The sequence below is a fragment of the Cebus imitator genome, unplaced genomic scaffold (assembly GCF_001604975.1).
Source record: "Cebus imitator isolate Cc_AM_T3 unplaced genomic scaffold, Cebus_imitator-1.0 Scaffold563, whole genome shotgun sequence".
Lineage (NCBI taxonomy): Eukaryota > Metazoa > Chordata > Mammalia > Primates > Cebidae > Cebus > Cebus imitator.
In genome coordinates this window covers 1,227,074-1,238,731 of record NW_016107878.1, presented here as the reverse complement: position 1 = coordinate 1,238,731, position 11,658 = coordinate 1,227,074, and the positions used below count along the sequence as shown (strand labels likewise).

Sequence of the window (11,658 nt, the reverse complement as noted above, 5' to 3'; positions counted from 1 at the left end):
GGGGGTCCGGGGCTGGTCGCCCGTGGGTCCTGGGCCGCGCGCGTCCTTTCGGCAGCGAGAGGGCCCCTCCCCCACCCTCGCCGGAGCCCGCGCCGGCGGGGCCGAGCCGCCCTTCGGGGGACCCCGGGCGGCGGGCGGCAGTGCGGGGCGGGGCCGGGTCCTTCCCCACCCCCTGCACCTGAGCGGCGGCCGCTGATCCCGCGCTCTGGCTGGCTGGGCGCGGCGCCGCGGGAGCCAGGTAAGCGCGGACTCCGGCGCTCCCGGGGGGCTCGGACCCGCCCCCGACTACTCGCGGAGCAGCTGCCCGAGCCAGGTGAGGCTGCGGATGGGGAGGCCTGGAGGGGGCTCTTGGGCACCCGGCCCTGCTCACTGACGGCGTTTTGGGTGCGTCTCCATTCCAAGAGCACCAACTACCGGGTAAGCGCAGTCCTGGACTCAGAGAGGCTGGAGAGGCGAGTGCTGGGGGGAGGGAGCCGCGTGCCCAGGTGGGGGTCGATTCTCGACAGCGAGCCCCTCCCCCCGCGCGCCTTCCTTCCGGGGCAGGTGCCGGTGTGGAAAGCTTTGGGATCGGCTTGGGCGCGGCGCGGAGTAGCCCCCGCCTAGTCCCCTGCGTGCACGGACCCGGTGGTCTCCGGCGTGTCCTGCCCCTTCCTCTGGCACAGCGCGTGTGGTGCGATCTCCGCCGCACTCCCGGAGTCTCCTCGCCCCAGGTCGCCGCCCGCCAGCCCTAGGACCCGGGCTAGAGAGCCCAGCCGAGGAGCCGGTGCGAGGCCGCCAGGTGGCGCGCGGGGGCGGGGACCCGAGCCGCGGCCTCCCGGTCTCCGGAGACCCCGCTGCGGTCACCCTGGCCCCGCACCCAGCTCCCATCCAGGCGCGCGCGGCTGCAGCAGCTGTCGCGGAGAGGCCGGGGCCGGCGCGCCTGGTGCGGGCCCGGGGGTGGCGGGTCGGGCGCTCATGGCCCGGGGGTCGCGCGGAGCCACCGCCGGGTGCCCGACCCCCGTCCGCCGGGCTCACCAGCTGGGATAGGGAGACCCGGCGGGCGCAGCCCGGCCTCTGCCGTCCGTCAATTATGCAGGAAGCTGGCACTGGCGCGCTCGACTTGATCAAGTTTCCCTGGCAAGTTTCGCCCGGGCATCCCTCCTCCCCGGCGGCCGGGCAGCTCCGCCTGCGCAGCCCGCGGCCCAGGCGCCTCCACCGGGCGGCCCCGGCCCCGGGCGCCAGGCGCAGGGAGCGCTCCCGGAGACGCCGACAGCGCACTCGCCACCCGGGCTGGGGCCGCCGGACTGAGCCAGCAGGTGCGACCACCGCAGCGGGCTTAGCCTCCGGGGTTCGGGGGTGGGGGGGCTGCGACCACCGTAGCGGGCTTAGCCGCCCGGATTGGGGAGGAGGTGCGGGGGCCGCGGTGGACCTCGCCGCCCGGGTTCTGGGACTTTGGGGCGGGTTGGGGAGGGGGGCACAGCGCGGCGCCCTCCAGGCGGGTCTTAGTGCGGACACCCTGCTCGAGGTGGGTGGGCGCGCGGGCGAGGTTCGTCTTTCCCTGGGACCAGGGAACCCAGAGGGAGAAAGGGTGGTGCAGGTGACAGTGGGTTTTCGCCGCCGAGCTTTTAAAGGGGCTCGGGCCGGGCAGGTGGGGGGATTCAAGTGTGGGGGTTCAAGTAGGGTCCTTGGGCGGGGGGTGCTGGCAGCTGCGGGCAAGGTCCTGGGCGTCCTCAGAGGTCATCCGAAAATAAAAGCGGTTTTCGGGTGGAAATTCGAGGTAGTAAATTGAATAGTTGCATGACCTCTTTTTCGTTTGAAACTCAAGTTCTAACGTTAATGAGGCCAATCAGCTAATTAAGCTTCCAGATCCAGAGAGGTAATTTCGAAGTCCCCCGGTGGGGGTGAGCGGTTTGCTCTCTACCTGGGATGTGACCCTCGGTTTTGCAGACCCAGACACGGGGAAGTTCTGCCCCCCTGGAAAACGGCCTGGCCGATTCAGCCTTGACTCGGGTGCCCTGCGGTCCTCTTCACTTAATTAGTGACAACCTACTATGCGCCAGGCACCGAGCCTGGCGTCCTGGCGGTTTCGGCAGGTCCAGAACAGCCCCCGGGCCAAGTGTTTTTGGAGTCTTCCAACTACTTGTGGGTTGGAAACAAGGTTGAGGGAAAGGGTTGAGCCTGCAGGAGCGGAGTGAAGGGAGCCAGCTGGACCCGCTCTGGGTTCAGTGTTAATTTTGGGGAAAGCCGCTGGTTGCTCTCACGGGGGTGTTGGTAGGTAAGAGCTGTGGGTTTCTTTGCCGGATGTCACAGTGTCCTCAAATGGGGCTTGAGGGAGACCCTTGTCCTCAGAGGAACCCGGGTGTACCAGTAATGCCTGGATGGTCCAGCTCCTGGGGGGCACTGGCTATAAGGCCTTTGATTGTTATCACACCCAGGAATTCCCTGTTTTCCTGGAAGGAAGAATTGGGTGGAAAGCTTGGTGCTTCTTTGGGTCCCTTTGGAAGGAGGTTGGAACTCAAGTATCAAAGGTGACTTTGAGTAGGTGATTTCACCCATAAAGATGGTTCCAGTGGGCTGGGTTGACGGCACTGGGCTGCTTTTAACCAGTTGGATCCCCCCAGGAAAGGGGGGCTCTGTGTGAGGGTTCTTTGTGCCTACTATCTCCAGGTACAGTCTGCTCTAGAAAGCCCTGTTCCTATTCGGGTGAGTTTCAAGGAGATTTTCATTCATTTCTTTATTCAGGTGCTTAGGGTTGTGTGCAGGGCCCCTACTAGCTTCCAGCCGCCTTGGTCTAGGCGGGGGTGTGGGGTGTGGGGGGGGGGGCTGGGGAGCCAGGTGATACCAGATGTGAGTGCTTCCCAGAGGAAGGTGAAGGGATTTCGAGACTGCATTGCATTTTATATTTCATCAGTGATGAGGAAAAGGATGGGAGAGAAAAACGGGCCAGGAATTGACCAATATACAGGAACACACTCCTAAAAATGGCTTTTTATAGGAAGGCAGTGTTTTAGCATACTTACCTTATTTCCAGATATGTAGCAGAGTTGCAGATGTGAGACTCTGGCGTCCTTGTGGGACCTGATAAGGGATGAGGACTTTTCTAGAGTGGGGCTCAGCTTGGGAGCCACTGTGAGGCCGGAGCTTGTGCCTCTAATGGAGTTCTGGGACGACACCTGAGGTCTCACGCACACCTGAGATCTCTCACCTGCCTGGAATTCCAACCTCCTGCTTTGTAAACTCCAGGAGGAGCTTTCACGTGGGGCTGTAGTACCTGGAGTCTGGGGGCAGCCTGGAGGGTGTGGCTGAGAAAAGCTGGTGGAAATGGACACCAGCCTCGTCAGGAGCCCCCGGATGTCCTGTAACTGGGACTGTGAGCTTCAGGGAGTGACCCTGCAGGTTCTTCTTTCATCCCCGTGACCTCCAGCAAATTTCCTGACCCTCTCAGTTTCTACAGACTGGGGAATTTGTGGAAGGAAGGAGAGGGGAGGGGAGGGGAGGAGAATGGAGGACAATGGAGGACAGCTCGAAACAAAGGTCGGTCTTTCCATCTGCAGCACCCCCGTCTTGCCATTCACCTGGGCATTGGGAGAATGAATCACTTGTTGAGAGACTGGGCGCATATTTAGTGCAGGGCTTGGAGTCTGCAGCCCCCCGGGGCTGAGTGACCTTTGTGACTTGGCCACTGCACCTAACCTCCCACCCAAAAGGAGAGACCTGTCACTCTGATGGCCAGAGGTGATTTAGGATGTTTCTTTCCACATGAATAATCATCTGAGGGCCTGCCGCCTCATCCAGGCCTGGACTGGCAGTAAGGGCTGCCTCGGGGAGCTTCCAGGCTCATGGGGAGGAAGAGGCGCCACCAGACAGGGGTTGTGATGGAGGTGACCACTGAGTGCTGCAAGGCATAGAAAGGGTCCCCAGCCCACCTTGGGGTGGGGTATGCAGACTCTTGGAGGTAGTCCGGGCTGTTTGACGGTATCCTCCTGGGGCTGAGCGTGGCCCCTTGTCAGAATGATCCAGTCCTTGTTCCCAGGGTGGGGACAGAGCAGAGCCACCAGCTAATAACGTCAGCAGCTGCAGCTCGGGTAGTGAGACTCTCACCGGGCATTTTCCTTGTGGTTGGCATTAGTGCCACACTCTCGCTATTTATTCCCTCAATCTCACAGAAGTCAGCTCCGATTCATTACCATTCCCATTTCACAGATCAGGAGCCTGAGGCTCAGAGAAGTGAAGCCGCTTCCCTGAGCCCACACAGCTAGTGGGTAGGGGAGCCCTTGACCCCACACAATACGGTGGCTAAATGCACGCCGCCCAGCTGGACAAAGCAGCCAGGCAGCTGTTGGAAAATTAGACTTCTTGCTCCGTGCTGTGAATAGCGCTGTGGTCAGCAGGTGAAAACCAGCTTCTGATCAGACTTCTTGACGTGCTGCACGTTTTCCATTGTTGAAAGCAGATTCAAGGACTGGTCTGATGCTGCTGATGGCCAGCTGTCTCATTGGCTGTGGGGCCAGTACTGACGCTGGACTTTGGGGTACAGGTGCCTCTGACGCGAGTCTTCCCTGCATTCGAGGGTTTCCAGTCTTCGCAAGACAGAGGAAGATGGGCCTGTGCCCAGTACCCAGAGCCTGCCCTGGGTTTAGGGACCATAGCCTGGCTTTCTCTGGATGCAGGTACCTGGGGGATGGGCCTTTGGGGGTGGGCTGGCTGAAACGCAGCCTGCTCCCTGGGAGATTAAGCTCTTAAAAGCCTGTGGGGCTGCCAGGAGTTTGTGGGCAGCAGCAGGGACATGCTGGGCTCCCCTGATTGGCTGCCAGATGTCATTGCTGAACCCCAAGCTGCACCAGAGCACGACTGGAGACGGTGTTTGAAAATTGTCCTTGCTGGGCGCGGTTGCTTCTCTGGAGTTAGCTCAGTGAGGGGCATGTGAGTGGAATTAGGCCACAAACGCCCAATCTGAGGTTGCAGATCCCAGATGGTGGGATGCAAGACTCCTGGTCTCCCTCCCAGAAATTCCGATGCAGTAGAAAGGCAGCACTGGAGTCCCGCCAGAGGGAAAGGAAGAACAGAGGGGGCAGCCCTGAGATGCTGGACTTAGAAAGGCCGCACTGGAGACCCCCCAGGAGGCGCGAATTAGAGGTAATAAGCATCACAGCCTGGCCAGGCCCTGCTGCTCTGGGGCCTGCTGCTTCCTTTTTTTTTTTTTTTGTCTCTCCCTAAAAGTGTTATTTTCAAAAAGCAGTTTATCCTCTCGTACATTTTCTGCAACAATTTATGAGAAATTCAAATATCCAGCAAAGCTGACAGAATTGCCAGTGGACTTTCAGATTCTGCCATTAATCATTTACCAGGCTTCTCACACATTTTAAGGTCAACGTCTAACATTTTTCTTCATGGGTTTAAATACTGGTAAAGGCTACGGTACCTCTGTGAGGTAAATACCGATATTTTAAAAGTAACTGTTGGCTAACTCTTGACTCTCTGTGATATAAACCCATCGTGACTGCATACCCACTTTTCCTTGATAGGCATGGAAGTGAGCATTAGGAAATTTTCATCATTTTCTCTTCTTGAATTTATGCAGCCACTTCCCCAAAGAATTATATCCTAATGTAATAGACTTTTATGCTCATGGGTCTTTTATTAATCATCCTAGCATACTTCTCTGCATGAAAAATATACATAAATTGACTTTCATAAAATTTCCTGTGACCTCAAGTTGCTAAGTATTTAAAAAATTACTTCTGAATTGAAAAAGCTGTACAGTCATTGCTGGGACACAGTTGGTCAAAAACTATAAATATATTTCAGATTTTGAGAGATGGGATAGGGGAAATGTTGCTGGCACTGCACCGCTGAGTGACAAGGCAGTGGGTGTCTTTGGGGTTTTAATTGATGCCCAGCTGCCTGAGCTTTTTCCTTAGGTGTCAGGAGGGCTCTTCACCTGGAGTTGCACCCCTGCCTCGCCAGCATCCCAGGGACAGCAATGCCTTTGTGATGTAAAAATCTCAGGGATGTCTGGGAGGGGAGGTGGGAAAGGGGACCCAAGGCCTTTCTCCAATGAGCAATTTCAGGAAAGACTTGGTTACCCTCTATACTCAGCTGGGTCCGCTTGGAAAGGGTCCTTGCACCTTGTTTTGAAAGATGAGGTGCACGGGAGAAGATCCGAGTTCACAAGATTACACAGTACTCAGGGTCCCGCAGGTGTTTCTCACCTGGGGATAGTGGTGATACCCAGGTGAAGGCAGTGACAGGTGATGCCAGCAGTATGCTCTGGACACTGCCAGGCTTGCCACCTCCCTGCAGACTTGGGGATGTCCTGCCCCACGTCGTCCTCACTCTGGCTCATCAGTCCCCTCCTCTTCTTAAGGAGAATCCAGAGTCTGTGCCTACAGTCCTCGCTGGGGGTAGGGAAGGGCCGAGAGTCTGGACAGCTGGCAGCCTGCCCCCTAGTCCACTGGGAGGCTTAGGGCCCAGGGAATGGGGTGCAGGGCCTCCTGGGTTTCCAGGCCTGGAGCAGACTCAGACTTCTGAGCTCTTAGGAAGTGGGAAATGAGCCTCTGAGCCTGTCTTTCCTGAAAATCCTGCCCTGGATTCCTTTCCTGGGGAGAAGGCAGGCTTCCTGGGGAGTAGAAGCGGATGCTTCTGCCTCAGTTATATCCCTGAGAGCACAGGGCTCGGCTGCTCCTGTCCACGTTTTTCCTGCCACCTGCCACAAATGTCCCTGGGATGAAGAATCTGTGTCACTCCCCGCTTCCTGTGCAGGGCCCGCACACTGGAGCTGTTTGCCTCTGGTCCAGCCGGGCTCCTGTCTGACGCCTCCTCACCAGGTGGCCAGGTCCTCAGGAGAGGGATCACGCCTTGCTCCTATCTGCATTTCAAGGTCCTGCTGGGGTGCCAAGCATGGACCAGGGGATGTTGGCAGGGGAAGATACTGACCGGATGGCATCACCACTGCCCCTTGTCCCGGTTCTGGACTTTCCCGTCATCAAGGGTCATTCAACTCCAGGAAGCCATCCAGCCACTGGCCTGTCCTTTCTTGGTTCACTCTGAGGGTTTCAGGCATTGGGCCAACCCTGTGTCGGCCTTTGGGCCGGCTGCTCGATGCCATGGGCCTTTGGGCTGATGGGTTCCTGGGCAGGCAGTGCAAAGCCCCTGGATCCGTGTCTCCATCAGTCTCGTGGACCCAGCACACTTACGTGGCAGGCGTGAACGAGTGGCTTTGGCTAAGCAGGGAGTTTTCTGTGGAACGTGACGCAGTCCAGATTGGGCCGGAAATGGAATTCCTCCAGATGGTCACGGCGAGGCCTGGCATGTGGCGTTCATAATTCCCCACACACAGGGACGCCCCTGTGCCACATTCTTGGTTGGGGAGCGTGCCAGGGCTGACCTGCTTCCCCACAGCAATTCCATGTTCGCCCAGCCTTTGGAATTGGGAAGTGCTGCTGGTTGCTAGAGGCATGGGGAGATGGCTGGCACCGTGTGTGTCCTGTGGGACTGCTGTGGGTTGTTTTTGATTCTTTGAGGTCTCCATGGGGAGTGTCTGGGCCTGGTGTGGTGACTCAGGCATGTTGGCTGGTGGATGTTCTCTGTGCTGAGTCTGGGCAGGGTCCCCTTTGGGACCATTCTGTCTCTTTTGAGCCTGCCTGCTTTTGACAAGCCTGTTTGGGTTGTGGGAGAGGGACACCCACTCCCGGCTGGGTTAAGGGAGTAGAGGAGACGAGGATTTCAGGATCTCAGAAGGCAGCAGTTCTGGATCCCAAGGCGGCTTAGACAGGCTCAGCTGTCTGGAAGTTCGCAGCTCCTGGTGGAGGCGGCAGCTGGGGAGCCCACCCTCCCTCGGATGCAGTGTCCCACACCAGATGGACTTGGGGTGGGGAGTGGCCAGCTGTGTCAGGGTGCCATGTCCCCATCCCTGCTCCTCAAGGAGTCGGGTTCTCTGTGGCTAAAGGGGACGTCAGGCTGGTCTCCCTTTCTCTGTCTTCCTTAGTGGACCCTCAGCGACTTTACAGCGTGAAAATAACAGTGATGGTGATTACCTGGCCTCGGTCCCTGAGTGCCTTGGAGAATGCAGACTTAGCCATCCTGCCACAGCCCCGAGGAGGTGGCAGGAATGCCCTGCACCGTTTTCCCCAGGAGTAAACCAGGGCAGAGGACAGTGGCTGAACGTGCTGAAGGTCACGTGGCCCAGCTGGGATCCACACTGGGCGGTCGCCCATGCCGCCATGCAGAGTAAGGCCCCTGGGTGGCACGCCAGTTCATTTTTCTGTTCGCTTTTAGGTAAAGCAGATGAGGTAGCAAAGTGGTTCTCAGATGTTTAGCTTAAGGAACCCTTTTTGCTCTCTTAGAATCCTGAAGGACCCAGAAGATTTTTGTGTATAAGCACTAATCTATTATTTATCCTATTAGAATTTAAAAATATTATTAATGCATTTAAAAATAGCAGTAATAAACTCATTGCGTGTTGGTATAAATAATGTGTTTTTATGAAAAACATCTATTTCGAAACAAGGAAAACACTTGGCGAGGCCGGGCATGGTGGTTCAGGCCTGCAATCCCAGCACTTTGGGAGGCTGAGGCAGGAAGATTGCTTGAGGCAGGGCTGTTGGCCCCACAGGGTCATGGGGTGTCCCTTACGCTGTGCTGAGGTGCAGGATCCAAGAAGTAAAGAGGACACTGATGAAGAGCAGCTGGACTCGGGGGACCATGCCACCTGTGAGCTGAGACTGGCGAGGCCCTGAACGCCCAGAAGCGTCTGTATTTATCAGGTCCAAGCAGGGAGAAGGGTCATAAGTGAGGTCATCATCTATAGGCTTAGTAATAGGGCATACATAATCACTTGAGTCACAAGCGAGGGGGTCACCCCATTATGTCACCTGGACAGACAAGTGGGCTGTGAGCAGTAGAGGGCCGTGCTGTGCACAGTAGTAGAGGGTCATGTACAGAAAAGGGGTCCACCCCCATTAGGTCACCGAGGCAAAGAGGTGGGCTGTGTGCAACAGGTGTCGTGTGCAACACTTCGTATCTGGGGGCTGGAGACTTCAAAGGGTTTCTAATAGAAGGATACTGTAAGCCAGTGCAGTGGGAGCTGACAGACGTGTGCTCTTCTCTAAGATATTTATGGGAGGATGATTTGAGCCTGTACAGAGGCGAGAAAAGACTGACAGGGTGCACAGCTGCCGTGACTGGTCACACCAGAGGGGTTCTTCTCCCTCGGTTACTTCCAGGATCTCAGGCCTGAGGCCGACTTTCCACAGGAACTGGATGCAAGGTGCTACAACTCCTTTATCGGGAGGAGAGGCTCTTGCTCCAAGCCTGCCATACAGCGTGTGCCCTTTCAGGCAGGGACGCCACCGCCTGGGTCTTGGGTTCTCATCCTGGTCTGGCTGTTTTCCCGTGTGCTGCTGCTATTCTGTGACTGCTCTAGGCATTCCTCCTACTACAGACTACTATATGGTTATATGGAAGGATTCTATAAATCAGCACTAAATGTGTCGGTACAGCTCCTACTGTATCCCTTATATGATTATACAGCTAGTGCTCGACTTACGACCACAATTGGTTCCGACAGACCGGTCGTAACACGATTTGGTCGAAAGTTGAGTAGGCTATATGTACAGTACTGTGAAATGACGTTATAAACATCTTTAAGTCATATTTTATAATTTTCTTTCATTGTTATATATCATAATTTTCTTTGTTCATTTTATGCCATTTGTATCATCTCTACACCATTTTGTTTCTTATTTTTACATTTGTCAGGTTTAAGTAAAACACTGCATTACCAGTACAACTGGTTTAATATTTGCAAAACATACAAAATTACAAAATACAGGTGCATACAAAAATACAAAATACAGGTGCATACAAAAATACAAAACACAGGTGTAAAAAGTACCATAGGAAACATTTTCCCAATTGCAAAACATATCAAAATATATAAACATGTATGAAACATTTCATTGGCCGCTGGTGCTTGGCTGCGGATCGTTGATGTCGTCATCTGAGGCAACAGTTGGGGTTACCGGAGTTGGTTTTTTCATAAACGTGGTGAGCTTTGTCTGAATTGTATGTTTCTTTTTTTCTTCATAAATTTCACAATACAGACGAAAGCTGGTCCGTGCTGTTGTATGCCCAGCTGGGCAATGTTTGCGCTGCCAGACGCGGAGCAGTCGTGGCTAGTGATTGTGGTCGTAAAGTCAAATGGTCGTAAGTTGCATAGGTCGTAAGTCGATCAATACCTGTATAGAAAGATTATATGGAACTAACTATGATTATATAAGCTAGATATAGTAAGCAGTAAGTTATGTGATTATATAGAAAGATTATATAGGATTAAGTATGATTTATAGATATATATGCTAGATATAAGTAAGCAGTGAGTTATACTTCAGGCACAAATTGTGCCTGGGGTCTGCACAATTCTCCTTCCTCAGTGCCCATGGTGGGTGTTACCCACAGGCCAGTAATTTGAGACCAGCCTAGGCGATATAATGAGACCCCCATCTCTACAAAAAATAAAAAATTAGCTGGTGTAGTGGCATACATCTTCTGTGGTCCCAGCTACTCAGGAGGCTGAGGTGGGAGGATTACCTGAGCCTGGGAGGTTGAGGCTGCAGTGAGCCGTGATCATACCACTGTACTCCATCCAGCCTAGGCGACAAGACTGTCTCAAAAAAAAAAAAAAAAAAAAAAAAAAAAGCAGTGGCAGCAGTGGCTCATGCCTGTAATCCTAGCACTGTGGGAGGCCAAGGTGGGTGGATCACTTGAGGTCAGGAGTTTGAGACCAGCCTGGCCAACATGGTGAAACACTGTCTCCACTAAAAATACAAAAATTAGCTGGGCACAGTGGTGCATACTTGTAGTCCCAGCTACTCAGGAGGCTGAGGCAAAAGAATCACTTGAACCTGGGAGGCGGAGGTTGTAGTGAGCCGAGATTGAGCCACTGGCACTCCACCCTGGGTGACGGAGCAAGATTCCGTCTCAAAAAAAAAGCACTTGGTGAGAAGGATGGCGTAACATTTTTGCAAACCCTTTTTACTGTCAGGTTTAATGGAAGACGCCTGGGTTCTGGTATCTGCTCCTGCAGTCAGCTTGTTGCGATATCACACTGCTTCCGCAGTCAGCTCGTTACGATATCATGCTGTCTGCTCCCGTGGTCAGCTCGTTACGATATCACGCGGTCTGCTCCCGTGGTCGGCTCGTTACGATATCACGCTGTCTGCTCCCGCGGTCGGCTCGTTACGATATCACGCTGTCTGCTCCTGTGGTCAGCTCATTGCGATATCACACTGCTTCAGCGGTCAGCTCGTTACGATATCACGCTGTCTGCTCCTGTGGTCAGCTCATTGCGATATCACACTGCTTCAGCTGTCAGCTCGTTACGATATCACGCTGTCTGCTCCCGTGGTCGGCTTGTTACGATATCACAGTCTGCTCCCGTGGCCGGCTCATTACATATCACGCTGTCTGCTCCCGCGGTCGGCTCGTTGCGATATCACCCTGTGGGCTCCCGTGGTCGGCTCGTTACGATATCACTGTCTGCTCCCGTGGCAGGCTCGTTACATATCACGCTGTCTGCTCCCGCGGTCGGCTCGTTAGGATATCACGCTGTCTGCTCCCGTGGCCGGCTCGTTGTGATATCACGCTGTCTGCTCCCGTGGTCGGCTCGTTACGATATCA

At 55.0% G+C, this 11,658-nt stretch overlaps 1 protein-coding gene across 9 annotated transcripts in view; it reads left to right on the top strand.

Moving 5' to 3' along the window:
* The first annotated feature begins 241 nt into the window (after positions 1–241).
* The window catches only part of SHANK2 (SH3 and multiple ankyrin repeat domains 2), a 688,443-nt gene continuing 677,026 nt past the window's right edge, over positions 242–11,658 (top strand). For 7 of the 9 annotated variants that reach the window (XM_037734000.1, XM_017515880.2, XM_037733996.1 and 4 more), the window contains exon 1: positions 243–313. The gene's annotated coding sequence lies outside the window, so the exon portion shown is untranslated. Of the gene's footprint in view, positions 314–1,254; positions 1,296–11,658 lie in introns of those variants that run through there. The other 2 variants (XM_037733995.1, XM_037733994.1) reach the window with 2 other exon arrangements.